The following is a 15,381-nucleotide window of genomic DNA, read 5'->3' as shown; positions in this document are numbered from 1 at the left end:
TATTGGATGAACTTATTTGTGTGACTTTGGAACTGGCTGAGGAAATAATGAAGCCTTGACGGCTGGAAAAGTAAGCAAATTCAGGGGAAGTGCTGTCCGAACTTTTAAAGGACTAGTTTGCATTGAGTTTGTGATCTAAGACTTGGTTTTGAGCAAGGCAATGATACATGATGGATGATTTCTGAGCCGTGGAGGTGAGTGACCTCAAACTACTTCTAAAGTTATTTATGAACCGTTTCTTACGTTATTTACTTTTGAACTGTTTCCAAAGTTACTTTTGAAATGTTTTCTTGCATATCATGCGTGCTGGCATGTGAGTGTGCCTTGTTTGCTATATTTCTTGACTTCATGATTTGTATTTTGGTTGATAACGTGTTAAGCGCGTATAATGATTTCCAAAACGAGTTTTCGAGGCGAGTGTATACTTTATCGCACTCGACCTCGATAAATGTGAAATTTTCGATTGAAATGTTACTTGCGCATGAATGTAAGTCTTTTGGGCTGAACTGGCCATTGCCCCTTGTTACCGGTCGTCTTGAGCCAGAAGCGGACTCGGTCAGGCGATTAGGAACTTGGGTGAACGTTTGGTATACTCGAGTATTACCTATGTAGGTTGGTGGAGCCTGGCCAAAACCCAGGGACGGGGTGAATGAAATGAAATAAATGATCAAATGAGCGAGGAAATGTCAGGAGAATGAATGTATCCTTTCATGAATGTTACTATCGCTTTCCATTGTAAATGTTTCTTGAATTATTGATAATCCATATTTACTGTTTTGTAAATGCTGTAATCGTTTCTGGACTTATCATTAGATTTATGACATCATTGATTTATGACATCATTGAAAAGAAATATTGTTAAACCGATTTGATTACTGATTTTCTGGTTACTCGCTGAGCTTCTAGCTCACCCCAAAAATGTTTTATTTCCCCCCACAGGGCTCAAGGCGAAGAAAAGCTTGGAGTGCTTATTCACGTGACTGGATGGCTTATATCGTGTACAGTTTAAGTTTGGATCTATTTTATGTACGAGTTGGTCTTGTATAAATATTTGAAATTGATATGGATGTAAGTATACGTTCCACGATTGGAATCAGTTTCCGCTGCATTTGTGGCATGTAATTATTGGAGACTTGGATGTATATTTGTGGACCATGTGATGTATATTTGAGGTTTATTCTTGTAATTCATTTGAGGGCTTTAGTGAACGACTGAGTCCCGGCGAGAGTTGGGCAGGCGGTCCGCCGAACCCTCTGGTTCGCCTTAGGGGGAGGTGGGGCCGTCACAGTGTGGCTATCTATGATGATTGGAAATGGTCTATAATGACTTAAGGAGGTGGGAAAAGTGATTAATTGCAACCAATTTCTGGTTTGGAAGAAATTTCAGAAAACTAGGGTTCTTGAGGGAGCATTCTGTCCGAAATTTTAGGTCCTAGATAGAGGCAGAATTGGCCTTGGCTTAAAACATGAAAGTTGTAGGGAATGACATTTTATAGGGTTCTACAAAATTTCAGGTCAATCGGAGTAGCGTAGAGTGAGAAAAGTCGAAATTACTATTGCTGTTCTGGTTTTACCCGAATGCAAGAATTGCGCCTGTAATTGGTTGTTTTGGCTGGAATTGCTTCCGAATTGGTTGTTGAGGCCTTCTAATGAAATGTAGCCCTGTTCCTTAGCTTTCAGATGGTTTTGGAATTTCTGGATTTGGACTTGGAGAGTCTGAGTTAAGATGTTTCCGCTAGAATGCGTTTTGGTGAATCTGTTTTACATTTTTGATGTAGTATCTTGCATTTTTGACCTGTTTACACTCAAAACTGGGTTGAGTGACCTTATGTGATGTTGTAGCCCTGTCTTTTAGCTTCGAGATGGTGGGTCCTGAACCCTCATCCGATAATCGTAGTGAAATTGGTGCCATTACCGCAAAACGAGGACAAAAACTGTTTTTTTAAGGCCAAAGCTAATTGCATTTCCGAATTTTCTGGTTTCCTTTAATGTTTGTGTATGCTTAGGGAACCCTGTTTTGGTAGTATATAGAATTGGTTTATGACTTGTAATCGAGTCTTATTGTGTTCATTTGAATAGTTAGGGCTTGACTTTCATATTCGGTTATTTCCTAGCTAAATTTTGTACTTGAATGCCATTAAGCCTAGTGAACGGCTTTTGGGAATGAGATTATTTTTGTACAAGATGTTGGAACCGATTTGAGGAAATAATGAAGCCATGATGGCTGGAAAATAGGTAAACACAAAGGATATGCTGCCGAAATTTTACTTGAAGGCTAGTTGGATTTACTTGTGTTTTGAGCGAAGGACTTTTGGGTTGTTTGAGCCTAAGTCTTCATGTTACCTTTTCGTTACCAAAAATCATGTTTTGCACCCTTGCTTTAGTAAATTTGGCGAGGCATACGACTGGTAGTCGAGCCTCACATATGTAATATGTATACTCAATTTTGAAAGTGGAACCTTCAATTGTTTTCCTTGGATTATTTTAGGGTTTATTGGTGATTAAAGCTCTCTTTTGGGAGGTATCTGCACTGACCCTGGTGAGTGTACTACTCACTTGTGTGTTACTATATGGCTTTGAATGTAAATTGCTTGAAGTGAATTGAATGTGACTTGATTGCAGTGAAAGTGTACCTTATCACTCTCACTTATATGCCTTATATCATTGTTGTCATGTTATTGGAATGTGTGACGACCCCACCTCCCCCTAAGGCATACCAAAGGGTTCGGCGGACCGCCTGCCCAGCTCTCGCCAGGACTCACTCACTATCTCAATCGAGTCATGTACACACATCCATGAACCATAAATAACATTCCCAATTCAAGCTTATAATTTACATTGATAGAAACCAAAGTACAAAGTCTTGATATACTTAAACTAGTTCAAAATATATACAATCCAAGTACAAATGTTCCATTCGAGGAATAGCGCGAGTACAAAACCAAAATTCAAAACACAGTCTAAAGTAACTAGACTACGCTAGCCTTTACATCTCTTATGCCTCGCTCGTACCCCCTGTAAGGAGAACAAATAACGTGGTATGAGCTAAAAGCCCAGTGAGGTTCCAAATAGCAAATTGACCATTATTTATAAATACAAGTTTTCGATTTAGCAAGGTAACGAGCATGAAGAGTTCATAAAAGTGAGCAATAACACTTCAAGTAGCAATCTCAAAATGAGCGAGTATAAAATATTTTCATAAGAAACAATCATCCAATAAACAATAATCATTTCAAGCATAAGGATACGGATAGCTCTCAGGAGCCAACTTCCATTCATCATCAGGAGCTTGATCACGTAGTAGTTGACACTCCGTCAACTTTCAAGTAAAGAAACCGATCCAGTAGAACACCACTTAAACGACTCTCCATCCACCGTTCAACCCCCAGCTGGGCCCAAAATCCTCAAGAACACGGGTGGTAATACTCGAGTATACCGATTAGTCGAGGAGATATCACTCCACTCGACAATACAAGAGACCCAGGGTTCGTTACCCAATCGACCAAGCCCTTGCCGGCTCGACTAGAGTAACTCGCCACAGGGTTTCTGGAATTCCAGGAAGTGCGCGCATCATAAACAAGTATATCAAGTCAATTGCAACAATAAACAACTATATCACGTAAGGGCAAGTGCGATAAAGTACACTCTTGCCCTAACAATTCACGCATGTGGCATGTAATCATATTGGCACGTATCAAGTACAAGTATCAAGTTCAATTCAGTATTTGAAAGCACTCACCAAAAGATATAGTGCCTTTACTGGTCACTTTCAGGTTATATTCCGAGTTCGGAGTCCAAATCTGTGATAAAACTCAGTTTGAGAACTTTGAAACATGACTAGAGTTCGAAACTTAGACGTTTCGTTCAATAAAATCAAGAATTTGAAATTCACTCGGATAGTAGTCGTGAAACACTTGCTCACTTTTTAAACGATAAAACTTTGTAACATTTATACTTGAAAATGCCATGCGAGTCGAAAGTACAAGAGAAACATATTCCAAATAGTCATTATTTCATTTCTCAAGGGTACAAGCTCGGCCAAGTCCTTCCTTATATACCTCGGAACAAGAATACTCAAGTACCCTAGATGGTTGAAGCAGTAATCACTCTTAACCCTTACTCAAGTTGCAAGTAGTTCTCTAGTTTTCGAGCGTAAATTTGGGCAGCATGCCCTTTGTGTTTACCTAATTTTCCAGCCTTTTAGGCTTCATTGTTTTTCTCAAACACAACCCAACATTATACATCTCAGCCATTCATGTCAAGAGCCGTTCCATAGGCTCACAATATCATAATAATAAGATTCACAACAGTAGCAAGTACAGAAGTTCAATGTGGCACAAAACAGATTTGACGTACAAATGCGGAAATAACATATCCGAGGCTACGCTTATCGGATTAAGGCGTAACCTATGCCGTTTCGAAGCTAAGACACAGAGCTACAATATTCATGAAGGTCACTTAGTCCAGTTTCTAATGTAAATTGGTCAAATTCTCCAATTACCAAACCAGAAATCAATTCACCGGCTGTTTAAATGCAGAACACTGTAATGGACATAACTCAGTGTACACAAGTCCGAATCAGGTGTTCTTAGAGGCATTTTAAAGCTACTTCAGAGCACTACAACTTTCATGTTTTGGTCCAGAGCTAAATCAGAATGGATCCTGGTCAACAATCGTGATAAACTGGACTGAACTGAAGAAACGGACTACTGGGAAATTCTTAAAGCAGTAGGGGTATTTTGGACTTTTCACGTTCTGCGTTGCTCCGATTGAGCTGAAATTTTGTAGGCACCTATAAAACACCATTCTCTACAACTTTCCTTCTTTGACCAAAGGCCAATTCGGCCTCTAACAAACAGATACAATTTCGGACAGAATGCTTGGGAAATTTTCCAGAAATCTGGAATTTTTAGCTCTAAGTGTAGTTTCCTCAAATTTCTGGTTCCAATCACCACTAAACAACCTTATATAACTTTAATTGCAACATTCATGCATCATACATCAACTTGAGCAGAAAATCAGGAACCCTAGTTCATCAAATAAATTGGGGAAAACTACTAAAACATGCTCATCATCCATAATCTCACCATAAAATCAAGTTACTAGGCTTAATATAACAAGATTAGAAGTAAAACTTGGAGAGATAAACTCTCTTACCTTGAATAAAAGTCACCAAGAGTAGCACAAGCTCTCCCCTTCAAGAATCACACCACAACTCACTAGCTAGTCACTCAAGAACAAGTTTAATCGGTTTATTTTGTTTGATTTCTCCCTAAGTTGTTGGATTGAAGATGAAATGAAGGAGTTTTTTTTTTCTTCTTGTTGTTCCTCCCCTCTCTCTCTCTCTCGGTTCTTATGCAGAAATATGGAGGAAGATGAGGCTTGGTTTGTCTTATATGGAAGTAAGAGGTTAAGGGTAATTGTGTCCACAATTTTTGGCCAACACTTGGCCTATTCTTGTCCACAAAATTTTTCTCTTTCTTTCCTTGTATTTGAGCCACAATTTCGGTCAAGCTATAATCATGAGGGGGAAGATATTTTGTTCAAGTTCAATAAATTTGTTTGGTAAGCACAAATGGTGGTCAAGCGGTGCGTTCAATCGGTAATGCGCGGGACCCGCCGGTTCGCGCCGTTTTTCTTAAAAACACCCGTACTAGAGTTTTTACTTTCCATTCACTAACCTTACCTCATTGCTACTACTCACATATTATTTCTCACTTAAAAGTCACTTTTAATCATCAAATTGATCCTTGGCCAGTACCGAAAATTCATCCGGCGGAAAAATCACAAAACCCTAATTTTGCTCAAATCTTGAAACCGAAGTGTAAAACCTTATTTTCTAGGTTTATTTACTCTTATAGTTGAACAATTGGATAGTAGAGCTTTAATAAATAATAATTTTCAAATAAAAGGAAATTTTTAAGAAAACGTGAGGAATTTTCCAATTCCAGTAATTAAAATTAGGGTTTCAATTAAAATATGAGAGATTTAGGAAAACCGGTTAGTCACAAGTAAACTAGGGTTTTTGGCTACCATATTAGGGTTTCTAGTCTTTTTTTTTTAAAACAAAATTAGGTTTTAAATCAAACCCAAAGAAATACACTTTAATATTTTCTTCACAAACAACCTCCTAATATTCGGGATGTTACAACCTCCCCTCCTTAAAAGAATTTCGTCCTCGAAATTCATACATGCACTTCGAATAACGTAGGGTATTTCCCTTATATATTCATTTCCGGCTCCCAGGTCTCACTATAGCCAAAACTTAGGGAAACAATAGAAATCACGAATCGTACCTTCTACTATCTCTGTTGGTTCAGGTACTGCCTGTTGGTTCAAGGCATACGCTCTAGCTGGCACTCTTGGCTTAGTCCCTCCTACACTTGCTTGTTCAGGGTTTAGGCGTGATCTACGGGGACAGGTTGCAAGCTGGTGTTCGGTGCTACCACACCATAAACATTTTCCCGCCTTTCGCCAACAATCACTCTCCACGTGATTGGCCTTCCCACAGTACCCGCAAGGTACTTGAGGGGTTGAGGTCTGACCTCCTTGTGAGGCACCTCTTGCTTGACCCCAGCCACGCGAAGCTCCTCTTGGAGTACTTTCCTTAGACGTCCTTGAAATTTTCTCACTACCATCTTCTCGACCTATCTTAGAAGGTGGCATATCTAAATCACGTTGTCCTTGCCTTTGACTTCCACCAGGCGCACCTCTCCTTTTTGCATGGAAAGCTCTCACTTGTGCCCTAGCAGTCTCTATCCTCAAGGCTTTCTCCAGAACCTCTGTGAATGTATTAATTTGGACCGCCGCTACGGCTTCTTGTAATTCCACATTTAACCCTTGTATAAACCTTCGTACTTTCCTTGGTTCCGTGGCAATCAATTCGGGAGCGAATTTAGACAATTTGGTAAACTGGGTCTCATACTCAGTTACACTCATCAGCCCCTGACGGAGTTTAATGAATTCGTCCTCTCTCTTCTCCTGGACGATGGGTGGAAGGTATTTTTCGTTGAAGTCCCGTACAAAGTTTAGCCAAGTCCAGGCAGTTCCCTCTCTCTCCCACTTGGCCCTCACTACATTCCACCAAGCCCTAGCTGGCCCCTCAAACTGAAATACAGCAAATTGGACTTGTCTCTCCTCAGTATAGTTTAGGGCAGCAAAGATATTTATCATGGCCTCCAGCCATTTCTCAGCCTCATACGGGTCTGGCCCTCCTAAAAACTTGGGTGGGGAGAACTTCTGGAATCTCTCCAAGGCTCTATCTTGCCCCGAATCAGGGTCTCTAGGTTGATTTACAGAACCTTGACCCTGTTGCTCCACCAACCGAGTCAAAATATTAGTCATCTGTTGGATGGCAGTGGCCACCTGATCTCCCCCGGCAGTCTGGGATTCAGGTTGCTGCTCAACCGCTGCCTCCCTCTCCTCTCTCGGTTCTGGCACCGGTTCCTGTGCTTGTTAACCTTCACGGCCTCGCCTAGAACCGCGTTCTCGGTTAGTTTTCTTGGTTCGACTTCTTTTATCCTCCATGTTTCGCAGCTAACCCACTTTAACAATATAACCAACTAATTAATGATAGAATATAACTACTAAGTAACTATAGAAATATAAACAACATAAAACAGAATATTGCAAGTCATAAACCCCTCTAAATCATAAAACAAGGCAATACAACACATTCGATCAAAACAAGTCACATAACTTATAGAGCATTAACCCTAGGTATCGCTCAGGCACTACACTTAATCAAGGCTCTAAACACGTGAATAAGAAGGATCCCAAATCCCATGAATATCTTCAATATTTTTCAAGTCCAGACTATTCGCATTCCCTGTGCCTTTGCTTTCGCAATCCAAACTTATCCCAATATTACGCGAGATCTTAACTTATCGTAAAGGTGTCACTCATTGGTATTCGGGGACAAGAATCCAAAAATATGATAATTCACCACTCAAGCTGGCCAGGCTCAAGAGCAAATCACCCGTATTAGAGATTCCTACCCAACATACATATCTAAGGTCCCCAACAATAGACAATTGTTCCATACTTAACAAGTCAATTCCCACAGTCCGAGAACCTTCTCCCGGCACGAGCTCAAAAGGAGCTCTGATACCATCTGTGACGACCCCACCTCCCCCTAAGGCATACCAAAGGGTTCGGCGGACCGCCTGCCCAGCTCTCGCCAGGACTCACTCACTATCTCAATCGAGTCATGTACACACATCCATGAACCATAAATAACATTCCCAATTCAAGCTTATAATTTACATTGATAGAAACCAAAGTACAAAGTCTTGATATACTTAAACTAGTTCAAAATATATACAATCCAAGTACAAATGTTCCATTCGAGGAATAGCGCGAGTACAAAACCAAAATTCAAAACACAGTCTAAAGTAACTAGACTACGCTAGCCTTTACATCTCTTATGCCTCGCTCGTACCCCCTGTAAGGAGAACAAATAACGTGGTATGAGCTAAAAGCCCAGTGAGGTTCCAAATAGCAAATTGACCATTATTTATAAATACAAGTTTTCGATTTAGCAAGGTAACGAGCATGAAGAGTTCATAAAAGTGAGCAATAACACTTCAAGTAGCAATCTCAAAATGAGCGAGTATAAAATATTTTCATAAGAAACAATCATCCAATAAACAATAATCATTTCAAGCATAAGGATACGGATAGCTCTCAGGAGCCAACTTCCATTCATCATCAGGAGCTTGATCACGTAGTAGTTGACACTCCGTCAACTTTCAAGTAAAGAAACCGATCCAGTAGAACACCACTTAAACGACTCTCCATCCACCGTTCAACCCCCAGCTGGGCCCAAAATCCTCAAGAACACGGGTGGTAATACTCGAGTATACCGATTAGTCGAGAAGATATCACTCCACTCGACAATACAAGAGACCCAGGGTTCGTTACCCAATCGACCAAGCCCTTGCCGGCTCGACTAGAGTAACTCGCCACAGGGTTTCTGGAATTCCAGGAAGTGCGCGCATCATAAACAAGTATATCAAGTCAATTGCAACAATAAACAAGTATATCACGTAAGGGCAAGTGCGATAAAGTACACTCTTGCCCTAACAATTCACGCATGTGGCATGTAATCATATTGGCACGTATCAAGTACAAGTATCAAGTTCAATTCAGTATTTGAAAGCACTCACCAAAAGATATAGTGCCTTTACTGGTCACTTTCAGGTTATATTCCGAGTTCGGAGTCCAAATCTGTGATAAAACTCAGTTTGAGAACTTTGAAACATGACTAGAGTTCGAAACTTAGACGTTTCGTTCAATAAAATCAAGAATTTGAAATTCACTCGGATAGTAGTCGTGAAACACTTGCTCACTTTTTAAACGGTAAAACTTTGTAACATTTATACTTGAAAATGCCATGCGAGTCGAAAGTACAAGAGAAACATATTCCAAATAGTCATTATTTCATTTCTCAAGGGTACAAGCTCGGCCAAGTCCTTCCTTATATACCTCGGAACAAGAATACTCAAGTACCCTAGATGGTTGAAGCAGTAATCACTCTTAACCCTTACTCAAGTTGCAAGTAGTTCTCTAGTTTTCGAGCGTAAATTTGGGCAGCATGCCCTTTGTGTTTACCTAATTTTCCAGCCTTTTAGGCTTCATTGTTTTTCTCAAACACAACCCAACATTATACATCTCAGCCATTCATGTCAAGAGCCGTTCCATAGGCTCACAATATCATAATAATAAGATTCACAACAGTAGCAAGTACAGAAGTTCAATGTGGCACAAAACAGATTTGACGTACAAATGCGGAAATAACATATCCGAGGCTACGCTTATCGGATTAAGGCGTAACCTATGCCGTTTCGAAGCTAAGACACAGAGCTACAATATTCATGAAGGTCACTTAGTCCAGTTTCTAATGTAAATTGGTCAAATTCTCCAATTACCAAACCAGAAATCAATTCACCGGCTGTTTAAATGCAGAACACTGTAATGGACATAACTCAGTGTACACAAGTCCGAATCAGGTGTTCTTAGAGGCATTTTAAAGCTACTTCAGAGCACTACAACTTTCATGTTTTGGTCCAGAGCTAAATCAGAATGGATCCTGGTCAACAATCGTGATAAACTGGACTGAACTGAAGAAACGGACTACTGGGAAATTCTTAAAGCAGTAGGGGTATTTTGGACTTTTCACGTTCTGCGTTGCTCCGATTGAGCTGAAATTTTGTAGGCACCTATAAAACACCATTCTCTACAACTTTCCTTCTTTGACCAAAGGCCAATTCGGCCTCTAACAAACAGATACAATTTCGGACAGAATGCTTGGGAAATTTTCCAGAAATCTGGAATTTTTAGCTCTAAGTGTAGTTTCCTCAAATTTCTGGTTCCAATCACCACTAAACAACCTTATATAACTTTAATTGCAACATTCATGCATCATACATCAACTTGAGCAGAAAATCAGGAACCCTAGTTCATCAAATAAATTGGGGAAAACTACTAAAACATGCTCATCATCCATAATCTCACCATAAAATCAAGTTACTAGGCTTAATATAACAAGATTAGAAGTAAAACTTGGAGAGATAAACTCTCTTACCTTGAATAAAAGTCACCAAGAGTAGCACAAGCTCTCCCCTTCAAGAATCACACCACAACTCACTAGCTAGTCACTCAAGAACAAGTTTAATCGGTTTATTTTGTTTGATTTCTCCCTAAGTTGTTGGATTGAAGATGAAATGAAGGAGTTTTTTTTTTCTTCTTGTTGTTCCTCCCCTCTCTCTCTCTCGGTTCTTATGCAGAAATATGGAGGAAGATGAGGCTTGGTTTGTCTTATATGGAAGTAAGAGGTTAAGGGTAATTGTGTCCACAATTTTTGGCCAACACTTGGCCTATTCTTGTCCACAAAATTTTTCTCTTTCTTTCCTTGTATTTGAGCCACAATTTCGGTCAAGCTATAATCATGAGGGGGAAGATATTTTGTTCAAGTTCAATAAATTTGTTTGGTAAGCACAAATGGTGGTCAAGCGGTGCGTTCAATCGGTAATGCGCGGGACCCGCCGGTTCGCGCCGTTTTTCTTAAAAACACCCGTACTAGAGTTTTTACTTTCCATTCACTAACCTTACCTCATTGCTACTACTCACATATTATTTCTCACTTAAAAGTCACTTTTAATCATCAAATTGATCCTTGGCCAGTACCGAAAATTCATCCGGCGGAAAAATCACAAAACCCTAATTTTGCTCAAATCTTGAAACCGAAGTGTAAAACCTTATTTTCTAGGTTTATTTACTCTTATAGTTGAACAATTGGATAGTAGAGCTTTAATAAATAATAATTTTCAAATAAAAGGAAATTTTTAAGAAAACGTGAGGAATTTTCCAATTCCAGTAATTAAAATTAGGGTTTCAATTAAAATATGAGAGATTTAGGAAAACCGGTTAGTCACAAGTAAACTAGGGTTTTTGGCTACCATATTAGGGTTTCTAGTCTTTTTTTTTTAAAACAAAATTAGGTTTTAAATCAAACCCAAAGAAATACACTTTAATATTTTCTTCACAAACAACCTCCTAATATTCGGGATGTTACAGAATGTTACATGAAATGTTACATGAAATGAAAGTACTCGACTTGGTGTCGATTGGACAAGTATCCAACGACTACAAATGTTATCAATGAGCTCAACCCCATTGGTAGTTGATTGAATCGAGCCGGCGAGGGCTTGGTCGTGCCAATTAATGAATCTTGGGTAAAGTTATATGGAATCTTGTAGTATGCGAGACTCTCGATTCCGGTATACTCGAGTAATACCAAAGTGCAAGTGTTTGGAGTTCGGGCCCGGTAGGGGGATGTTAGGTGGAAGGAGTGGAGGTAAAGTGGAGTCTACGGTTGGTTACTTTTGAACATTGACGGAGGGTCAATGACGTCCGATCAAGAAATGCAAACGACGAAAGGGCTCTTGAGAGCCATCTGTATCCTTTTATCACCATATTTGACGTGTGCCTTGTTTATTTTTATTATATTGATTGAAAGCTTGATGCTTATATGCACTTGGTTGCGTAAGTGATAGTATCTCACTGGGCAATTAGCTCACACCGTTCCTTTTGTTTTCCTTACAGGAATATGACTCTTTTTGGAATGAATCTTGATAGATGATTGCCGAATGAACTAGATGTATATCTCTTTTGTATTGTATATGAAGTGAAACCCTAAATGTATCTTTAGGGTCGTTTTCACTTTCAATTTGGCAAACCGTGTATATATTAACTTTTGAAAACTTTTGTATGTCACTTTGGATTGTAACTGCTAACGTTCAAGATATGAATGTTTGTTTGAGATTTGATTGCGTTCTGACGGGTCGATTACTATTCATGGTCGACTCCGAATTTCTCATTTTTTTATTTTGGGTTATTTTGCCCTTTTGCCTTGTTTACGCTCGTTATAAGTTCCGGAATGCAATAGATCGCTCTGAACTGCACCGTTAGTCCTGGCGAGAGCTGGGCAGGCAGTCCGCTAACCCCTTTGGTTTGCCTTAGGGGAAAGTGGGGCTGTCACAGAAAGAAATGAAGATGATTTTTTGGCCAATTTTGATTAAATGGTAAAGTTATGAATAGTGGTCAAACTTAAGATTCCATCACAAGGTGACACTTGTCAACCTTATTAATGCATAATTATCCTTTTGTCTCTCCATCTCTCATCCAGTTGGTAAACTCTAATTATCTCTTAACACCTAGTAAATTAAACCTTGTATACAAAACTTAACCTAATTGGCTGAATTTTATCGAACTTACTGCACTAGTGGGTCCCACATCCGGTATATACTCTTAAAACCTCTTGAACCAACTTATACTAGAAAAATAATTTAAAAACCCTATTTACTCATACTCATAAAAATTATTTAGAAAATTTTCCTACTAAAGAAAAAGCATAAAAGACGTACAAATAAATAAAATAAAGCCTAGAAAGTAAGAAATTTACGGGTTCTCACATATCAGCCCTAAATATCTCTTATACCAGCCGAAATATTTGACTTAAAACAAGAGGAAAATTAGTGGTGCCAAGTGTCACTAGCTAGCCACAATTTTTGACTAAGAAACTTTCTTATCATGTCTTAACACCAATTCATCTTTCATGTCTTAAAACCAAACAAAACAAACTTAAGAGTAGGAGAGGGAGAGAACCGTGAGCTAGGGGGAAAAAACAAAGAGGAAAAAAATCTATCCAAGGTCTTGACCAAGCCTTTCTTAGTCTTCATCTTGTACCATTTCATTTTCTTGTAAGCTTGGCCAAGAGAGAGAGGAGAGGAAGAGAGAAAAACTCCATCTTGATTTTCTTGCTTGCTTTGTGAAAAAAAATCAAACACTAACCCAAATCCATACCCCGATTAAACTTAAGTTAAGGTTGGAGAGAAGACCTTGGTGGAGTTTTTGGAGGAATAAAACTCTTGTTTGCTTGGGGTTTGAGGTAAGTTTCTAGAAAACATCTCTTTTATTTGTCTCTTGAGATTCATTCAAGATAAGTTATGATTGAAGCTAAAAGAAGCATGGTTGTGAAAGATTTTATGGTTTTGGCTAGGGTAGCATGTAATTTCCAGTTTTAATGTTCAATTTCCAGCCTTGATATGCATTTTCCAGCCATGAGATGTACTTGATAGTTTTGATATGAGATGGTTTAACTTTGATGTGAACTTTTAAGCTTGGGTATATGGTTTTCTAGCTTTGGTTGAAATTTCCAGCTTTAGTTATAAAATTTCAGCTTTAATAGAGAAATTTCCAGATTTGATGATGAACTGCCCTGCTTCTGACCACCTTCATTTGTTCATGTTAGAAGCCGAATTAGGTTTAGGTCAAAACATGAAAGTTGTCGAAAATGATATTAATAGCTGCCTGTAAAATTTCAGCTCAATCTGAATACTGTAGCATGTGAAATGATCGAAATACCCTTGACTGCCAAATGTTCTTTTTCGCGGGCCGTTTTGAGATTTCACATTTTTTGCTTCGTTTTTCACTTTGATCCATATCAAATCATCATTTGACCAAAACACTAAAGTTTTAAACCCATGTTTCAGCTTTCCAACGCATCTAAAAACGCCTCAATCGGAATTTTACAGTTTGAGTTACTGCCATTTAAATCCAGTGCTAATAACCAGACTGACAATGAAATTATGGTTCTATAATCTACAAATTCGACCTGGATCAACTGAGAACTAGGTTGAGTTGTCTTCATGAAAGTTGTAACCCTTTGGCTTAGCTTCGAAATGATATAATGTGTGCCCCAATCTGATAAACGTAGCTCCAGTTGTGACCAAAATTCTATAAGATGTCAAATCTGCTATTTAGCCTTTTATCTTGAAAACCGATTTCCGGTTGTATTATTAGACTTGTGTTGTAATTGGATGATTTTGGAGCCTAACTGAAGGGCTATGATGGTAACATTGCTTGTGTGTGGTTGTGGGGCTGAATTGAGAAAAATAATGAAGCCATAAATGGCTGAAAAATAGGTAAACACAAAGGGCGTGCTGCCCAAATTTCCACTCGAGGGCTAGGTAGATACACTCACAACTTGAGTAAGGATTTGAGGATGAATCTAACTCGAATTGTCTAGGTTATTCGAGTCCTCTTTTGTAGAGGTATATAAGTTAGAGTTCGGCCGAAACTTGTACCCTTGAAAAAAATGAGAGTAACGACTAATAGAAATACATTTTCCTCGTCACTTCGACTCAAATGGAGATTTCAAAGTTTTAAGAGCGAGCATGAGTTTTACAAATATTTTACTTATGTCCTTTGGTCTAAATGTACTCTTTTCACTCCAAAAATCATCTTTATACATTTTACTAGTAGTTAATCGGATTTTCTTTGATTCACCTAAATTTTAGATGGTTGAACCGTAATATTTTCTCTTGGTTATTCTTAGGGTTTGTATGTAATTGAGGGTATTATCCGGAAGGAAATTTGGACGTTACTTTGCTTAAACAGGTGAGTGTTCTTTGTACGTTATGTTTCCAATGACATTGTGGATTGTTATGAACGTTTGATTATATGTTAAATGTTTTCAGTGATTGCTAAAAATGAATTTTGCTAGGCGAGTGTGTACTTTATCGCACTCGACCTAAATAAATGTGAAATTGTCAATGATTAAATGATTAAATGCTACTTGTGCATGAATGTAAGCCTTTTGGCCCCTTGCCCTTCATTGCCAATCGACTCGAGCCACAAGCGGGCTCGGTCGAACGATTGGTGACCCTCGGATAATGTTTGGTATACTCGAGTATGGCCACGATGATTGGTGGAGACTGACCAGTGAATTGGCTAGTGGGGGAAATGAAATGAAGGAACGAATGACAAGAACAATGAAGGGGTTTTCGCTCACAAATGTGTTTTTAATGATTGGAGGAAT

The 15,381-nt window shown here is 38.9% G+C and overlaps 2 long non-coding RNA genes across 2 annotated transcripts; both read right to left on the bottom strand.

The window, feature by feature from the left end:
- Nucleotides 1-2,843: 2,843 nt before the first annotated feature.
- Nucleotides 2,844-5,339, bottom strand: LOC140006414 (uncharacterized). Its single transcript, XR_011814015.1, has 3 exons — nucleotides 5,157-5,339; nucleotides 3,739-3,799; nucleotides 2,844-3,014 (listed from the first exon to the last, which is right to left on the bottom strand). It is a non-coding gene; the product is annotated as an uncharacterized lncRNA (long non-coding RNA).
- Nucleotides 5,340-8,271: 2,932 nt separating this feature from the next.
- On the bottom strand, nucleotides 8,272-10,772 carry LOC140006413 (uncharacterized). The gene is made up of 3 exons (XR_011814013.1): nucleotides 10,585-10,772; nucleotides 9,167-9,227; nucleotides 8,272-8,442 (listed from the first exon to the last, which is right to left on the bottom strand). It is a non-coding gene; the product is annotated as an uncharacterized lncRNA (long non-coding RNA).
- Between the last annotated feature and the right edge of the window lie 4,609 nt (nucleotides 10,773-15,381).

This window comes from Coffea arabica, chromosome 1c, assembly GCF_036785885.1.
Source record: "Coffea arabica cultivar ET-39 chromosome 1c, Coffea Arabica ET-39 HiFi, whole genome shotgun sequence".
Taxonomy (NCBI): domain Eukaryota; kingdom Viridiplantae; phylum Streptophyta; class Magnoliopsida; order Gentianales; family Rubiaceae; genus Coffea; species Coffea arabica.
Note: the sequence above shows the minus strand (reverse complement) of the source record. Positions and strands in the feature narration are given on the sequence as shown.